The sequence below is a fragment of the Pelophylax lessonae genome (genome assembly GCF_965119305.1).
Source record: "Pelophylax lessonae genome assembly, chromosome: 1".
NCBI classification, from domain to species: Eukaryota; Metazoa; Chordata; class Amphibia; order Anura; family Ranidae; genus Pelophylax; species Pelophylax lessonae.
The window spans coordinates 320055439-320075005 of NC_138768.1; positions in this window are offsets into that span (position 1 = coordinate 320055439).

Here is a 19567-nt window from a genome sequence, read left to right on the forward strand (position 1 = left end):
AGGCATGTGACACTGTGACAGAGCCATACAGCACCTGCTGTGCTGTGATAATAATGATCATAAGCACAGTGAGATGCTAGTTTACATGTGTTTGTGGGGGCAGTAAAAACACGCAACTGAGCTGTTTTTACCACCCCCAGCCATTCCTCCTTTCACATTTAAAAAAACAAAACAAAAACTTTTATTGAGGTTTCACAGGTATTTCAGCAAGGAACATCACCATCAGTATACATACCATTAAATATAATGTCACAATATGTCAATTGCTTAGTCAATGATACAACTGAGAGCAAATGACAAAGTATTATTCATATGCTCTGCAAGGTTCAATACTCTTACGCGTGAAAAGTAATTTACAGGTAAGGATCGCAAAATGAAAATGGAGCCAGTACGATGACATGCTTTATAAAGTTCAAAAGCCTTCTCCCGTACATGTATCTGGTTATGCTAACCATCTGTCCCACACTTTATTGTATTTGGTGGGGCAACCTCTGTGGGTATAAATCTATTTTTTATATGGAAAGGTGAGATTTTATCTTCCCGTATCCACATCTCCAGTCTTGGTGGAGTCGTCTGCATCCAGTTGCCTGCAATCACCTTGCAAGCCGCAAATAACATCTTGTGCAAAAATATGGTCAAAACGTGTCCATATTTTTGTCAGGGGAAAAACCTGAGCAAGCAGGGTTTGAGGTCCAGGGAAGGAGGACATCCCATGTGATCGTGGAGAAATCTAATCAGCTGAGCCTAAAATGCCTGCACAATGGGACAAGACCATAATAGGTGAAAAAACATATCTGATTGCTGCCCACAGAAGAGGACACATTGAGATGTGTATCGGTTTGCAGCAAGAGACACTCACTAGTGTCAATTATGCTCTGTGTAAAATACACATTTGGGTTAGACTATCAGAGATCCTAGAAGAAACCATTTTGTAATTGTCAAATATTTCCCCCCATTCATCATCCTTTATAGAGCCCAAGTTGGGTTTCCATCTGGTTTTTAGCCCTGTATGCAAGCTTGGTTGCAGAGGGTGTCTGTAGGGCATTGTATTGTGTGTAGATCAACTTTGTGGGTTCTGAACTTGCTACCACCTCTGTCACAGTCATGTAAAGGAGTCACTCCAGAGAACTGTGCTCTCACTGCATGACGTAGCTGTATATATCGGAAAAATATAGGAAGGCAGAATGTTTTTCAAACCTGTTGCGGAGAATATATGAGCTAAACATATAATGCCCCTAGAGGCCCACACCACCGAGTCTGTGATCTGCAGTAGCTCCGGTAGGTGATGGTTGTACCAGAGTGGAGTATGCCTATGAAATGAAGGCTTCTCAATTTTGTGTAAAGGTAATTCCCATACAAGTTGGTGATGAAAAAGTATACTATCCTGGGCATGTGGGAAATTAGTACTCAGAGCACCTCGGAAAATTGACTCTAGTGGAGTGTGCGCTGGGTGAGTGGGCTGTCTATAAACTGTTTGATATCTTTCCAAATCTGTCTTGTCAAAGTGGTATAGATGAGACAACTGAGATGCAATAAAGGCTGGCAATGCTGCTCCTCCCAACGATTTTGGGTTTTTCAAGGTTCGCCAAGATAGTTTGTGCAGGTCACTCCCCCACACAAAGGTATAGAGTCTATAGACGGAAAAATTTCAGTGGTATGTACAAAAGTTTGGGTAACCGCACCATTTTTATCATTGTTCCTTCCTATCACACCTAAGGGAAGCTTGGACCAAACTTGTGTTTTCTGCTTAAGTAAGGCAAACAGAGGTTCAACATTTAATGGCAGGTAGTCCCATAGAGAGTGAGATACTCTTACCCATAGGTATCGAAAATGGGATACACGTGCCAGGGGTAGGTAAGCCTGGTCAATAAAGAAAAAGAAACGGCTGCACTCCAGATGAAGTGATTAATAATTAATAATGATTAAGCACACATTGTAGTGTGTGAAACGCGTCTACCTTGTCACTATTGTCACATTGGGATGTCCAGTCAATAAATCTGGAATTTGACTTCATCTGGAGTGCAGCCGTTTCTTTTTCTTCACTGATTATCCACGGAGGCGAGCCGGGGCATGCACCGGTGTGTGTCATTTGCCTTATAGACCACCTTGAGCAGTGAGTTCTTTTTCTTGAAGCCTGGTAAATAGTTGGAGGGAACTGGTCGAGGGGGAGTATCTGGGCTTTGTCCCAATTAATACTCAATCCTGAATGGGCACCACCTGCTTATTGGCCTGGAGAGAAGATGGGAGGGATGGCCCACGGTCTTCTAGGTACAAAATCGTAGCCTGCGAACACCAGTGTGGGATCTTAAATGTATAGCCAAGGGTTCAGCTGCCAAGGTGTATAATAGTAGGGACAGGGGACAACCCTGACGTGTCTACTTAATAAATTTGGGGCCAAACCTAAATTCCCTTAGGCACTCCCATAAGTATCCCCACTACACTGAGTCAAAAGCCTTGGCGGCATCCAATGCTACCACCACTCCGGTGCCAACTTGGTCATATGATGTTCATGTATAGGCATCTGATAATGATGGCTGTATTTTTGCCAGGCATGAAGCCTGTTTGGTCAGAGTGAATTAGGAATATGATTGCTTAATTCAGGCGGAAGGCCAAAACTTTTGCTAGAATCTTAATGTTGCCATTAATAAGGAAATAGGGCAGTATAAGCGTAAGGGGTCTTTTCCGGGTTTTGGGAGGACAATGATTACAGCCTCTCTCCTAGAGGGAGGTAAAGTAGACCATGTAAAAATGGCATTATATAAGGTCAATAAGTGGAGAGTAACTGTCTCAATGTAAATTGTATAGAATTTTGAGAGGGAGTCTATTGGATCTGGGGGCTTTACCAGCAGCCAATTGAGATAGTGCTGTTAAAATCTTTTTTTAGGGAGCCTAAACATCTAACTTGTTCTGTGAGATGAGGAAAATCCAAGGTGTGAAGGAAATCCTGGGTAGTCAGTGGAGTGAGTTACCAGAGAAGTGTAAATGTTGGAGAAGTAGGTACGTAATTCTGCGGCCACTAAACTGGGATCTGTAAAATGGGGCCCATCTGGGATGCTTAAAGAGATTACCACCTGAGGCCTGTGGTCATTATGTACCAAGTATGCCAGTAGTTTGCTTGTTCGCTCTCCATGTTCAAAAATGTGTTTTACTAAAAAGCAAGTGTTGTTTAGCTTGTCCAACATGTACAGTATATTCTCCGTGCTGTGGCATTAGTTGAGATAGGATTATGTATAAATGCCTCCTCTAATTGGCTGAGTCTATTCATAGCCAACTGCAGCATCTCTTTGGAGGAAGATTTTAAATGAGAAATACGTGAGGGATGTATGGTATGTGCATGCATTTTAAAGGTTTTGCATATCGCTACCATGGGTGCCATGTTTGGATTAATGCAGAAGAAATACCTACATTCCGCAGCTTGTGCTGGAGGGTCCCCCAGAGTTGTTAACCAAAAGGGGTTTAAACACCAGAAGGGTGTTGGTGATGAAGCGCCTATGTTTAATTGTACCCAGTATAGAGAGTGGTCTGACCGGGTTCTAGGACAAAAACCGGCATCCTGCAACGTAGGCAGTAGAGTTCAGGACAAAAGGATAGTCTATTTGGGACATGGACAAGTGTGGCGCTGAAAAACAGGAGTATGCTCTGTGGGAAGGATTTTTATAAGACCAGGAGTCTGTAAGAGCAAAGTCAGTAAGGAGACGATTTAGTCTAGTGGGATGATTCGTGAGAGTTGGATTAGGTCCCTGAGTCAGACAGTCCAGACTGGAGTTTAGCGCCATATTAAAGTCACCTAACCAGAACAGGAGGAGCTGGGTGCTGTGACATGTAGGCTAAGCCCTCAGTGAGTATTGTCGAGTTGTATGGGGGAGGGATATAGCAAGCTAGAATTAACAATGGGTGGCCAAAGATGGAGGCATGTCGAAAAATGTATCTTTCAAGGGGGTCTGTGCTCACTGAGTGCAACTGACTTTGCTAAGATCGAGACACCCGTGAATAGAAGGAATGGGTGGCATGATAGGTCCAGCCCACCCATGGACGTTTAAGGGCCAATTGCAGCCTACCTGTAATGTGAGTCCCAACCATTCCCCTTTAAGAACCTTTCACCCAAGCTTTTCAATTAGGGCCGTCTGTCAGTTTTTCATGTGGTCCTGATTGGAAGCTCCATGTAGGTCTACAGGAGTCTGGATGTAAATTTACTTTTTCTGTTTACAACTGCCTGCCTCTGTGTCCATTCAGGTCCAAAAAAAAATTTTGAAAAGGACTGCATCGTTTTCTATTTTTCCAGACCTAAAATGTGACATCAGAGGTAGCCCCCAGTAAATGGACACAAGTCCATTTACATCTGGCCACTCATAGTCATCGCAAGTCCACCCCTGTCTACTGTGTGGTGCATGCGGACACAAAATGAACAGACACTGATGTTTAAAACACTGACATCTGTCCCATTCAGCTCTACTTTTGATTGGTGAGGCACTGTGACCACAACAGAGAGCATGTGTGCAATAGTTTGTTGTCACCATTCAAAATGAACAGTGCTGCAACACACTATGCAACAGATTTAATGCACTTTATCTTATAGTGTTACTAAACTCACAGGCGTAAAGCATGCTTGTTATACTCATTGTATGGAGTAAAGCATGCTTGTTATACTCATTGTATGGAGTAAAGCATTGCGTAAAAAGGCTGTTTGATCCTGTATGAACAGATCCTTCCCTTCTTGCATTGTTCCCACAACAAGCCTGGATAAGATAAGACTCAGTGGAGTCATTCTGCACATGCTCAGTTTAGTGTGTATTGCTATGAGATTTTTTTTTTTTCTTAGAGGGCATGTGATCAGCACAGGGACAATCCACACTGTCCAGACATTGTCTGTGTCCTTATTTCAGAGGACACCCCCCTCCTGTCCTAATGGTAGAAAATTGGGAAGGTCTTCAAAAAAAGTCCTAGACCAAACTAGACATGTTAAAAACTCATCCTTTCCCACTCTGTATTCAAACTAAAAAAAAATGTAGCTTCAGTTACACTGTAAAACTCTAGAAGTAAAATTGCATCAGAAGTGTATCCTTTTAAAAAGAAAGTGGGCGATTTCGGCATTGGTGCCCCACTACTTCATTGTTTAAAAGGTACTTTTAGGGGTTTAAACATACTTTATTTTTTTTTTAAGGTTGCGTATTCAAGAATAAAGGATATCTGAACCGGAGAACAAAAATGTAATAGATGTGGTGACTGCATTTATTTATTTTTTTCAGGCCAAGTCAGGAGCATACCTAGAGCATTTGGCACCCGGGGCGGATCCTATATCTGGCACCCCCAACCCCCCCCCCCCCCAGGCTGGCAGGTGACGCACCGCACATTGACGTGATGTCGCGTGTAGCACCTCAGCGCATGTGTGCAGCTATAACTGCTGGTAAAATGTAGGAGGACCCCCTTTACATGACACAGTCCCCATACCTCTGGACCCCTTTACATTACACAGCCCCTGTACCTCTGGACCCCTTTACATTACACAGCCCCCGTACCTCTAGACCCCTTTACATTACACAGACCCCCATTGGAACCCTTTACATTATACAGCCCCTGACCCTCATGGACCCCTTTACATTACACAGACCCCCATTGGAACCCTTTACATTACACAGCCCCTGAACCCCATGGAACCCTTTACATTACACAGCTCCTGCCCCCCCATGGAACCCTTTACATTATACAGCCCCCGCTCCCCTCCCATAGAGCCCTTTACACTACACAGCCCCTGCCCCCCCACCCCCCCATTGGAACCCTTTACATTACACAGCCCCCGCTCCCTCCCCCAATGGAACCCTTTACATTATACAGTCACCCCATTGGAACCCTTTACATTACACAGCCCCGCCCCCCATGGAATCCTTTACATTACACAGCCCCGTCCCCCCAATGGAACCCTTTACACAGCCCCCCCAATAGAATCCTTCACATTACACAGCCCCCGCCCCCCCATAGAACCCTTTACATTATACAGCCCCCGCCCCCAATAGAACCCCATTACATTACACAGGCCTCGCCCCCCCATAGAACCCCATTACATTACACAGCCCCTGCCCCCCGATAGAACCCTTTACAGTATATAGCCCCCGCCCCCCCAATAGAACCCTTTACAATACAAGGCCCCCCCAATAGAACCCTTTACAATACAAAGCCCCCCCCCCCCAATAGAACCCTTTACAGTACAAAGCCCCCACCCCCTCCCTTCCTACCTTATTAGGAGGAGAGCAGAGCAGGAGGAACTGTTTCAAGCAGAACAGAAGAGAGAGACTCAGGAGCCCTGAATAAACAGTGGGAACTACCGGAGTTAACTTTGCTAATTAATGAGCAGGTGATTGGTTGCCAGGGGGTCCGGCGGCCGGCCCCGCGTGTCACCCTGGTGCTCCCTGACACCCCCTAATGTGTGGCACCTGGGACGGACCCCCAATCCCCCCCCCCCCGCTCCCCCTGTTTGGTATGCCACTGGGCCAAGTATATTTTCTGCAAGTAAAATGCCTGTTGATGCAGCCAGAAACTCCATGTTCTTGTAACTTCACTGAACTGAATTCTCAGTATGATCAGCCTCCCTAGCTATCTTTGGTAAACTACAGAACTCCTCCCCTATATATTATGAAAGTGAGAGAGGGAGGTGTTCTGTAGTGTAAATCAGGAGAGAAGCCTAGGGTGAAAATGCTGCTACTCCATAGATACAGTACAGTGAATGAACGTTGTCATCCTAGGACAGGAAGAGGTGTTTTGTTTTGAGGAGAGATGTTATTATTATATTTATTTTTTGCATAAACACAAATACAAAAGGTACAAAAACATATAATATACCAAACTAAAACAAAGAGAAAAGACCAGAAAAGTAAATGAACTTGAGTTCACTCAATACATCGCTACCATACAGAGCAAGAGTACATGTCATCGGTCCCAACAGCACATAGTATATGGACCAGTAAGTTTATCCAGGGGAGAGTAAAAAAACCCTTGTAGCTCATAGCTGCATAACATTATATACATATACAGTGCATTCGGAAAGTATTCACATCGCTTCACTTTTTCCACATTTTGTTATGTTACGGCCTTATTCCAAAATTGATTAAATTCATTATTTTCTACAAACAATATCCTATAATGACAATGTGAAAGAAGTTTGTTTGAAATCTTTGCAAATTTATGTAAAACCAAAAACGATAGGATTGTATCGAGGCACAGATCTGAAGAATGGTACAGAAAAATTTCTGCAGCATTGAAGGTCCCAATGACCACAGTGGCCTCCATCATCCATTAATGGAAGAAGTTTGGAACCACCAGAACTCTTCCTAGTGCGGGCCGCCCAGCCAAACTGAACAATCGGGGAAAAAGGGCTTTAGTCAGGGAGGTGACCAAGAACCTAATGGTCACTCTGACAGAGCTCCAGCGTTTCTCTATGGGGAGAGGAGAACCTTCCAGAAGAACTGCCATCTCTGCAGCACTCCACCAATCAGGCCTGTATAGTAGAGTGGCCAGATGGAAGCCACTCCTCAGTAAAAGGCACGACAGCCTGCATGGAGCTTGCCAAAAGGCACCTGAAGGACTCCCAGACCATGAGAAACTAAATTTTCTGGTGTGATAAAACAAAGATTGAACTCTTTGGCCTGAATGGCAAGCGTCATGTCTGGAGGAAACCAGGCACTGCTCATCACCTGGCAAATACCATCCCTACAGTGAAGAATGGTGGTGGCAGCATCATGCTGTGGGGATGTATTTCAGTGCCAGGAACTAGGATTGAGGGAAAGATGAATGCAGCAATGCACAGAGATATCCTTGATAAAAACGTGTTCCATCCAACCTGATGGAGTTTGAGAGGTCCTGCAAAGAACTTTCCCAAAAATAGGTATAGCATCATACTCAAAAAGACTTAAAGCTGTAATTGGTGCCTAAGGTGCTTCAACAAAGTATTGTGCAAAGGCCATGAATACTTATGTACATGTGATTTTTTTGTTTTTAATAAATTTGCAAAGATTTCAAACAAACGTCTTTTATGTTGTCATTATGGGTTATTGTTTGTAGAACTTTGAGGAAAATAATGAATTTAACCAATTTTGGAATAAGGCGGTAACGTAACAAAATGTGGAAAAAGGGAATTACTGAACACTTTCAGGATGCACTGTATGTGCTCTTATTTAGGTGGTATTGTGACTCGTGTATTTAACCAGGGTGACCAGATTTTTTCAAATTTCCTAGGGCAATATTGGGCTTCGTATGGTAATTTATACATTGGGATAACTTGATCAGTTAGCTAACCCATTGGTCCAGTGTAGGACAATTTGGTCATTTCCACTAAGTAACTATCATTTTCTTAGCATAGCGAAACAATGGGTGAAGAAGGTGTTTTGTGAAATTAGGTAGAATATCATCCTCTAGATATCCCAGTAAACACCGGGAGGGGTTACATATATTAGCTAGCTGGGGCACAGAACCAGTAAAATTTGTAACTGCAGAATAAAAAGATGTGTATAACTGGGCAATCCCATACCATATGGTCAAATTTGTCACTGGCTCCCAGGCATTTGGGGCAAGAAGGAGATGTAGCCTACACATTCTAAAAAGGACATAGGGAGAATAGTATATACAATGCAGAAATTTTACTTGGATTATTTTATCTCTGGAAGAAATTACAGTAGGGACCTGAGAAGACATAATGGCCTGCCATGCCTCATCTGTTATTCAGGAATATAATTTCTCCAGTGAGATTCCGTAGGTGTGAGTCTCTTAGTTTTAGATTGGAGTAAATAAGGGAGGTAATTTACAATGATCTGGTTGAGAGAGACATTTTTCAGGTTCAGTGAGCTGTAGCGTTACATTGGTAAGGCCAAACTTAGCTGAAACAGTGTGGCATATTTGCAAATATCTAAAGTACAATGTATTTAATAGCCTAAATTCCTGTTAACATGCGGAAAAAAAATTTGAAAGTACCCTAATTGTGAAGATAAGAGACATATTTCACAGTGAGAATAAACTGTCTGTCCTCAAGAAAAATTCCCTCAGTTGTGGGTTACGTCACAAAGGGGTATTAGGTGAGCAGGCAGTGTTCCCACCTGGCGGGACCTAGTGGGACACCCAGAATATACAAAGTGTCATTGTTAAAATTAAGTACTATCACGCTTTAGGGTACATCGCCTATGTATTACATTTTAAAGGGATTCATATGATGTAAGGATTGCCACTTCTAAAGCAGCAGCTGCATTTTTGGCTTCTGGATATAGCCATCAGTGGGCATGAGTAACTTGTTAGGCAAAATAGCATGTCTGAAAATTAGGTACCATCAGGTCACCCTCCGAAGGCTTTAACCACTTTACCACCAGAGGATTTTCCTGCTTAACGTCCAGGCCACTTTTTGCAACTTGGTACTGCGCGACTTTAACTGACAATTGCGCAGTCATGCAACCCTGTACCCAAACAAAATTTATGTCCTTTTTTTCCCACAAACAGAGCTTTCTTTTGATGGTATTTGATCACCTCTGCGCTTTTCATTTTTTGCGATATTAATAAAAAAAAAGAGCGAAAATTTTGCGAAAAAATTTACATTTTCTACTTTTACAGTTAAAAAATATCCAATATATAAAATTTTGTCATATATTTAGACCAAAATGTATTTAGCTACATGTCTTTGACAAAAAAATTCTCAATGAGCGTATTTTTAACCACTTTAAGACCGGAAGATTTTACCCCATTCCTGACCAGGCTATATTTTGCAATTCGGCACTGCGTTACTTTAACGGACTATTGCGCGGTCGTGCAACGCTGTACCCAAATTAAATTTGTCCTTTTCTCCCCCCAAATAGAGCTTTCTTTTGGTGGTATTTGATCACCTGTGCGATTTTTAATTTTTGAAAAAAAGAGCGACAATTTTGAAAAAAAAAACAATATTTTTTACATTCTGATGTATAACATTCCCAAAAAAAATGTATAAATCAAAATTTTTTAACATTTTAGGCCAATTTGTTTTCTGCTACATATTTTTGGTAAAAAAAATTCACAATAATCGTATTTTGATTGGTTTGCACAAAAGTTATTGCGTTTACTAACTACAGGAAAGTATTGTCATTTTTATTGTTTATTTTTTTTTACTAGTAATGGCGGCGATCTGCGATTTTTTTTGCGGGACTGCGACATTGCGGCGGACAGATCGGACCCCTGACTGACATTTTTGACACTTTTGGGGGTACCAGTGACATTACTACAGTAATCAGTGCTAAAAATATGTACTGTTACTGTAATAATGACACTGGCAGGGAAGGGGTTAACACTGTTGGTGATCAAGGGGTTAAATGTATGCCTCATGCTTACTGACGTGTGGGGGGGGGGAGGGGATTGTGTGACATAGACACAGATCTCAGGTTCAGCTATGCTGAATCCTGTAATCTGTCACTGTCTTTCACATAGGACACAAGCGGGTGGATTTCCTCAGTCGATCCCCGACGATCGGGGAAGAGCGGCGGTGATCACCGCCTCTCCTCCCCTGGCCAGACTCCCGCTGTGTCTGAATACAGGGGGAGCGAGCCTCCGGCGGCGCGCGCGTGCCACCGAGAGAGGGGAGAGTCTGGTGACGTAGGTCTAAGTCGCCAGACAATAACAAGCCACTTTACCGCAGTAGCAGCTCAGTGAGCAGTCGGCAAGTGGTTAAATGTAAAGTATCTTTAGCAATCCTGGCGGGTTTACCCTCCCAAAAAAAAAAAAAGACATCACTATTGATTCTGTCTCTGAAACAAAATTTAGTAATATAAATTGGCTAGTTACATCAAAGTCCTCAGCCCCCACACACATCAGAGTCCTCAGCCCCCACACACATCAAAGTCCTCAGCCCCCGCACACATCAGAGTCCTCAGCCCCCACACACATCAAAGTCCTCAGCCCCCACACACATCAGCGTCATCAGCCCCCACACACATCAGAGTCTTCAGCCCCCACACACATCAGAGTCTTCAGCCCCCACACAAATCAGAGTCCTCAGCCCCCACACACATCAGAGTCCTCAGCCCCCACACACATCAGAGTCCTCAACCCCCACACACATCAGAGTCCTCAGCCCCCACACACATCAGAGTCCTCAGTCCCCACACACATCAGAGTCTTCAGCCCCCACACACATCAGAGTCCTCAGCCCCCACACACATCAAAGTCCTCAGCCCCCGCACACATCAGAGTCCTCAGCCCCCACACACATCAAAGTACTCAGCCCCCACACACATTAGAGTCCTCTTCTTTGCTGTACTCTCCCCCCTCCCTACAGTACGTCTCCCCTACTTTACACAGACAGGAGGACTCGAGGCATAGCAGGTCTGAATGGAGGAAGGAAGCTGCACGATAGTGATTGGTTGCTTACTGTAGATTGCCAGATTGCCATTCATCTTGGCAACCAATCACTGGCTTGTTTACCTCTGGCAGTTCCCACCCTCCCTCCAGAACTGTCCCGCCTCATGCTGTTGGTTCTGCAAAGAAAGCATGACAGCTGAAAGGAAAACAGGCTCCTAAATGGCGTGACCTCTGCGGTCAGGGAGGTAGAGTGATGGGGACTGGACTCGGACCGCGGGCCGCCATTTAGTGATGCCTGTTCTAGAGGTACTCTTGATGAAAACAAGGATTGGCCTTGCTGTAAAAAAAATTTAAATTTGATGCACCTGTCAAACAGGTTCAGAAAAATTGGTCCTTGTGTGTTAATTGTGCCCATTAAATCTATACCATAAAATTACTTCAAGATAAAATCAACACCCACAAAACTAGGTAGCCTAGACAGTCTTGCAGAGACAAGACAAGGCAACAAGAGAAGGACAGACAGGACTTAAACATAATTCCTACAACGAGAATTAGGTGATGGATAATGATATGAGCTTCTGGTGGCTGAAAGACACCCCCTGGTGGATGCTGGAACTGCAGTCTATGGATCTGGGAGCCACAGTGCCACCAGCAGGTGAGCCTTTTCCTGACAATTGCATACTGGCCAAGTTCTGGCCAGTGATCTATTCTCATGACCCTGAAACCCCACTGAATCATCTACTGGAAAGCTTTCACGTCAGTTTCCACCCCTAGATAATCCTCCACCATTCCATACAGACGCTGTCGATAGGATGTTGAAGCTAACAGCCTTGGGTGTCGAGGAGTAAAAAAATTTTGAAATGCATCACTGAGGTGGCCCCTTCTCCACCGCTCCTCCTTTGACCAACAGAAGCCTCAAAAGTAGCTTTTCCATGAGACTGTAACCTACCAGAGTCTGGAAAGGCATTACATAAACTCCTCTTTAAGGTGTCCTCAAAATGTTTTATCCTCTGCTCTCTCTGTGACGACGGGATGAGTTCTGAGACTTTCTCCTTGTAACAGTGGTCAAGGAGGGTTGCCAACCAATAATGATCCTTATCCTTGATGCCACAAATTATTGGGTCCTTTCTCAGGCTTTGAAGAATAAGGGAAGCCATGCATCGCAAGTTTGTGGAGGCATTAGAAGATCTCTAAGGAAAACAGTATCTGGCACTGCCTCCTTCCAGCCACATACTACTCCCAAGGTTTCTGGGGACTGAAAACCATCTCTTAAGGTTTGGCGTATGTCTTCTTTTGCTTTAATGCCTCCAAAACTGCCAGAATCCTCCTCCTACCTCTTCACTTGTGTGTTCTTGTGTGTGTAGCGTCGCAAGAATAGTGTCTGCATAAAGCGGGCGTGGGAAAAAAAAGGAGAGGTGCCCTGAGCCTGTCCTTGTGCCATACTCACACAGGTACTTGTTGATGGCCCTCTGCTGCATGTGCAGTTCCTGCAGCATTGCCAAAGTTGAGTTCCACCTGGTGGGCATGTCACAAATCAGGCGGTACACTGGCAGGTGGAATTCTCACAGAATTTTAGTCAACTGAACACTGGCTGAGTATGGTCGCATGAAATGGCTACAGAGTCTTCTGCTTAAGAAGATCTTGCAAACCTGGGTACCTGTTTAAGAAATGCTGCACCACCAAATTGAGGACATGTGCCAGACCTGTAGAAGCAAGCTCTAGCACTGAGTCCTGTCCTGCATGCTTCCTAGTTGCAAGCAGAGTTAACCAGTGTGCTGTGAACAACATATTTTGTCCCTGACCATACTTGCTGGACCACAAGTCAGCAGTAAGGTGGACCTTGCGGCAAAATGCCTTGCCCAATGATGCCAAAATAGTGGCTTCCACGTGATAGTACAGAGCTGGAATGGCGACTGGGAACCTGCCATTGTGGTACAGCACAATTCATGGAAGGGGGCAGAATCCAATAGACGGAAAGGCAGGAGTTGTAAAGTCAGCAGTTTTGACAAGCTGGAATTTAGACGCTGGGCATGTAGGTGGCAGGGAGTGTATTTTTCTTTTTGCGCTGCAGTAGCTGGGGCAGGGAAATTTGCCTGCTATACTCTACAGCTGGTGGTGTGGTCCTGGCAGACGTCTTCCCTTTCAGTGGAGGCTGCTGAGAGGTCATGAGATATAGAAGATTTACACATGAGAGGTGAGGACGAGTGAGGAGAAGAATTGTGTCCCTTGTGTGTCTCTTTCAGGTGCTCTTGCCAATGGGCAAGAGTGGTGGGAGGTTAAATGCCTTGTCAAGCATGTGTTACCCATGTGTTTTTGCCACGCTTGATCTGCTTGCGAAAGGAGATTGCAACAGTGCAATCTGCTGCACATGTGCTAAAAAAAGCCCACACAGCTGAGCTCTGGGAAGTGGGCCAGCAATCTGACGGCATAGGGTGGCTGCTCTCTACTCTTCCAAGATGCCTGCGTCTGGAGGACATCCTGCCTCGTTGGGGTTGTTTATCCCCCTCACTTTCTTCCTCTGCTCTATCTGGCACCCAAGTCGCATCAGTGACCTCCTCATCAGCATCCCCTCCATCCTCATCATCACTGGAGCCAACTTGGTAATACACTGCGGCTGGAGGAACATGACCAACATCAGAATCATGTAATGTCTGTGCATCCTCAAGAAGCAAGAGGCTGAAGCTGTGTTCAAATAATTCAGCTGACTCCTCCATGCATGATGCGGGGGATATGGCAGGGGTAGCTGTGGACAAGGAGGCAGAATAAGCAACTCTGGCAGCTGCAGTGGACTGCACACTAGTGCCAGCTTGGGTCATAGAGGATGAGGGGGATGAGGATGGTTTAGTAAGCCAGCCCAACATCTCCTTTATATGCTGTGGCTGGATAGCATGAGCAACATCAGTAAACAGAGAAAAAGGTGCCCTGCCTGAGGATGGACCACATCCACCTTTGCCTGTGGACACAGATGCTGCTGGTCCCCTCATAGTGGCATGGGAACATCTGCCTCTCCTAGTTGGTCCCCCAGACATGATGAGGGGGCTTGTTACCCAAATATTATAGATACTGGAAATGGTGTAATTGGATGCACTTTATTCAATTAAAAGTGGTGTTTGGTGCACTTTAAATTGAGGACTGACGCTGACAGAAATGTAAAAACTAAAAAATTCAATAAATAAAAAAGGGGGAAAACCATGTCGCAGTCAGAAAAACTGCGTCTGGCGTGACAATTTAAAAAAGGGGGCAGGCAGAGGACAGAAAAAAAAAACATGCAGCAAGTAAAAAATAAAAAATAAGGTAAACAGCACTGTATACAGCACTAAATGTTCTGTAATGCTGTGTTAAACACTGCACTACACAAACATACTATTATTAGACATTATACTAACATTAAACTAACACACTCTACACAAAAGAATCAAAATAAGTGAACAAACTAACTGCTAGTAGCAAAATGAGCCCTGCTTTATTTATCACCACTCCAACACACAACAAGCGCTGGCTATGGGAAGTTAGCTTTTATAGTGTGGGGTGGGACTTTGAGTACTGAGCCGTGATTGGAGAAAGTAATAATCACTTTGTCCAATCAGGGCTCTGACAGTGCTAATTGGGAAGCCTTGCACCAGTGGTCCATTAGGGCCCTAGAATGTACTGTGAAGCGCGCAGTGCATTGTGGGGCTCTCGGTGGCGAACATCCCGCCAGGCTACCCCAAAATTCGGATGTTCACTGAAAGGGACGAACAGGCGATGTTTTGGCCGAACTTATGCTCAGCTCGAACTGTTCACCCATCTCTAGTTGCCAATACGTTTTTTTACGTTTTTCTACTGACACTTTTGCTGGCATTTAGATCTAGCATAATAGTACTCCGGGTGCCTATCTGAGCATGGACTTAATTATAATTTTCAAGCACATGCTTATTAACCTCAAGGCCTATAACTCAGAAAGGATTTTAAAATTAGTTTTCAGAAGTGAAATAGGTCAGTAAGATGCATATGCCACCAGGTCACTGCAGAATTAAGAGGATTATAATGAGACCTTCTTGTCTAAAAGCAAGACGCCTCTGTCCTACATTTCTTGAGGTAGGAATGAGGAAAATTGAACCACAGGGGTGGTATTTTCATTTTAAAATTCTGCACGGACAGTCCGTGCCTACGTGGTTATGGTAGACTCTACTTCCAATCTAGTTAGTGGTGCACCCAGTAGTGCCCTTTGTGCTAGGAAATGTACATTGGCAAGGAACTGAAGATTTTGCAGATTCTTCAGGTTTTTTTGTATGAAGAGACAGGGAAGAACAGTATATATCAGTGTATTTGTTCTTAAAACAGAAAATATTGTCTATAGGTCCCTTATAAGAGAATCAAATGAAGGTGTAACAAAATTGTGAAAACCTTTGTTTGGAATAAAGCCATAAGTTTTGGTAGATTGTTGCCAGGCATTTACACAATTTATCTGCCATTGCATTTGTGAGCATAAAGGGTTTTAGCCTCAATAAAAAACAATGCCATCCTATTTAGTTTTAATTGTAACTTTATACACATTTTTATAAAGCGATAGAAGATGAAAAAGCAAATTTTATATAATTTAAAGGGTTCACATACTTCTAAAGTTGAAGTGCTGCTGTAGTTTTGGTGACGAAAACCTTTCCCCTGAATTTTGCTCTGAAATAAATACACACACATAAAAACAGTAGTCCCCCAATAGAGATGATGGGTGGGCAGTGTAATGGTAGTTTGACAGGCAGCCATTTCGTTCAAACGCTGTCGCAAGCATCCATCTTGTATGTCGAGCTTAGTTGACAGTGTTTCAAACCAAATGGGTCATTCTTACCAGCCTCATCCCCCCAGCCTTTTGGCAGTGTTAATGACTTCCTGGGTCACTGAATGCCAGGTTCCTGCACAGCTAAAACTTTTCACACCTTTAATATACACAAGCAGACTGACCTCCCAGACATTCCGTCTCCTCGTGCTCTAGAGTTAATTGGTAATCTGAACACAGCCATATGGCTCCTAGGTCTAGGACATAGTAACCACAAACTTCATAATTTCATACACAAGCAAGATATGTCTCTAGAAAATATATATTTGAATGCCAGATAAAATACGGATCGAATTAAGATCAAACTTGAACACCTTCATGCCTAGGAAAGACAAGCTAGCGATGAGATGCCTTACAGGTCAGAGGTTATTCCGAGATAACCCATGTTTAGTGTCTAAAGATAGGACATTCAAAATCGGACCATAAAATATCGGTTTCAAGCATGTAACCGTTACATACCTCAAGATATGAGTGCTTTTAATAATGTGTCAAACCGGGAGGTCCCTTAGCAGTTTATAGACTCAGAGCCTATTGGCCAAGTACTTCTGGTGACACCCCCTGGGGGGTCAGTGAAAAAGGACAGGAACTAATGGAACTGATCGAGAGCTCAGTTCTCATCCTACCATCGAAGCCATAACATCTCCCAAGGGGAACCAATCATACCTGTTCAGCTTCTGAAATACCAGGACCGTTTTAATGCAAGTATTTTCACTCCTTATATTCATATTTCTAAATTGCTGTATTGTGTCTCTATTTCTTTGTAACCCATTTTTCTGTAAATATTTTTATTCACACCGATTTTGACCTTTCTTATAATTAAACCTTATTTTGAAAAGTGTTAATTTTGTCTCTAAGCTCTTAAACGCAAACTGACCCAAAAGAACCTGCCTCCTGAAAGCGCGCTACTGTTTAGGCTAACCTATCTGAAACATTCTTGTCTGAGGTGACAGTGTGTGTTACAGACGGTTATTCTAAAGTCATAATTGATATTTGTAAAATCACGAGCGTCCTCTAGGCTCATTATAACGTAGAGGTGGTGGTAGAGAAAGGGTTAATTGTTTAATTAGCCCGGTGACAATCCCTCTCAGTCTGCTGGCATCTAGATTGTTGTCCCACAAGCTGGACAATCTGTGTGCCGGGTGCAGCTGAGAGTGGCATTGTTACGCAAGTGACGGCAGGGTGTGGGATTGCCTGATCTTTGGTCACAAGGTGGATGAGAACGCCAGGGGTCTGATACCCGCCACCGTCACATACTAGCTGGCAGCGTACGTGGGATAGTCTTGCATTTAAGAGTATTCAGTGCACTGTTAGGAATTAGCTCTGCACTGAAGGATTGTAACGGTTGTGGAAAGCAGTCCTTAGAGACAAACTGGTGCATATTTTTTGTTTTTTGAAAAGAGACATACAGCAATCTCTACTTTCTACAGCTCCTTCCTATCTTGCTTTCTGTTCTATCTTTTCTGCTTGCAAACATGCCTGGTTTATCGGAATATAAGAAAATGAACAAAAATTAACTTACTTCGGAGTGCACATCAAAAGGACTTGACGTCAGTGGCAAAACTCGTGAAGTAATGATTCATGCCCTGCAGGAGTATGATATCCGGGCAAGCTAAAATCTGGCGGAACCAGAGCAAAGGGGCTTCCATTTCTTCAGAGCCCAGTGATTCAGGCACGGCCACGCAGGATGGGCCAGCAGAGACTGACACTGGAATACCACTGGATGTCACCTCCACTCCACAGCATGTGCAGACCAGCCCCAGCTTGCCTGCAACCAGCATAGACTCTCCTCAAATGCAGGAAACACTACAACGTGTCAAGGAGATGGATCCTATGGCATACCTGCAGTTTATGGAACGCCAGGCTGCGGCTGAGAGAGAGGAACGCCGGGCGGCGGCTGAAAAAGAGGCTGAGAGAGCAAAACGCAGGGCTGAGAGAGAGGCTGCTGAGAGGGAGGCTAATTGTCGGCACGAACTGGAGATGGCTAAGCTCCCGCTGAAGCCCCAGTCTCAGAACCTCAGATCCATAGAGCACAGGGACACCTCTTTGCTTGTGAGCCCGGCAGCCAAATTTCCAGTCATGGAAAAGGACAGAGACATTGATGTGTACCTGCTGTCATTTGAAAAGACTTGCCGTCAGTACCAGCTGCCCCAAGCACAATGGGCTCGGTACCTGACGCCAGGACTGCGAGGCAAGGCCCTGGACGCTTACGTCGAATTGCCAACGGAACAGGATGGTGATTATGAGGCCATAAAGGCTGCAATCACCCAAAAGTACCAGTTAACCCCGGTAGTGTACCAGAAGCGATTTAGGTCCCTGCAAAAGGGACCTGGGGACTCATATATGGATGTGGTAAGCCGCTTACACACCACGTTCCGTCAGTGGACTAAGGGCTTGAAGGCCATTACGTTTGAGTCCCTGGAGGATCTCATGATTGGAGATCAATTGTTGCACATCTGTCCTACAGACGTCAGACAGTTTGTGCTGGAACGAAAGCCAGCCTCTGCCCAAGAAGCAGCAGAACTGGCAGATACCTACATCCACACTCGGGTATCTGACCATTGCAAGGCTCCTCTGTATGGCGCGAAAGGATGGAAATCGCACATGGAAACACCTCCTGCACCTAGGAGTCAAGCTCCCCAGCAACCAGCCCTGATGTCACCTTCACTGCAACTGACACCTGCAGATGCTACACCTGTGGAAAAGCCGGACATCTCAGGACACAGTGCCCTGAGCAGAAGCAGATGACATCACCTGGTCAGCCAGCCAGCAACTCGTCCTCAGTGCTGTTTGTCCGCAGGAGATCCCGGGTGACCGCCGCCAACTTGCAGCCCATCACCGTGGGCAACCGGACAGTCACTGGTTTCCGGGACACAGGAGCTGAAGTCACCCTGGTCAGACCAGAAGTGATAAGAAGAAGTGACATCATTCCTGGAAAGTTTTTTACCCTCACTGGAGTTGGGGGGACCCGCTCACAGGTACCCCGTGCCCGTGTTTTCCTTGATTGGGGTGCTGGGAGTGGGATGAGGGAGGTGGGAGTCTCTGAGGAAATCCCCACAGATGTTTTGTTGGGTGCCGACCTAGGTACCCTTGTTTCGTACTACACCCCTGCTAAGAGCACCCTGGATGCCTCCACGGAACTCTCTGGACTTGACAAGGTACTGTGTGCAGATATTGGGTTAATGTCTGGGCAACCTATGGATGGACAGAGGGAGGGGGAGGGGAAGGGTAGTGTTGAATTACCAGGTCCTCCATCTTTTGAAGAAGGAAGGGGGCCCTGTGGAGTTACCAGGGGTATGCTGTAATAATGTTGATGACAATAATGTTGATATTAATGATGATAAAAATGATGATGATGATAATGTTGATACTAATGATAATGCTAATGATGTTTTACCCATGTTGGTGGTCCCTCGCAGTGCGGCACAGGCAGTGGAGATGCAGGCCCTGGTTGCAGAG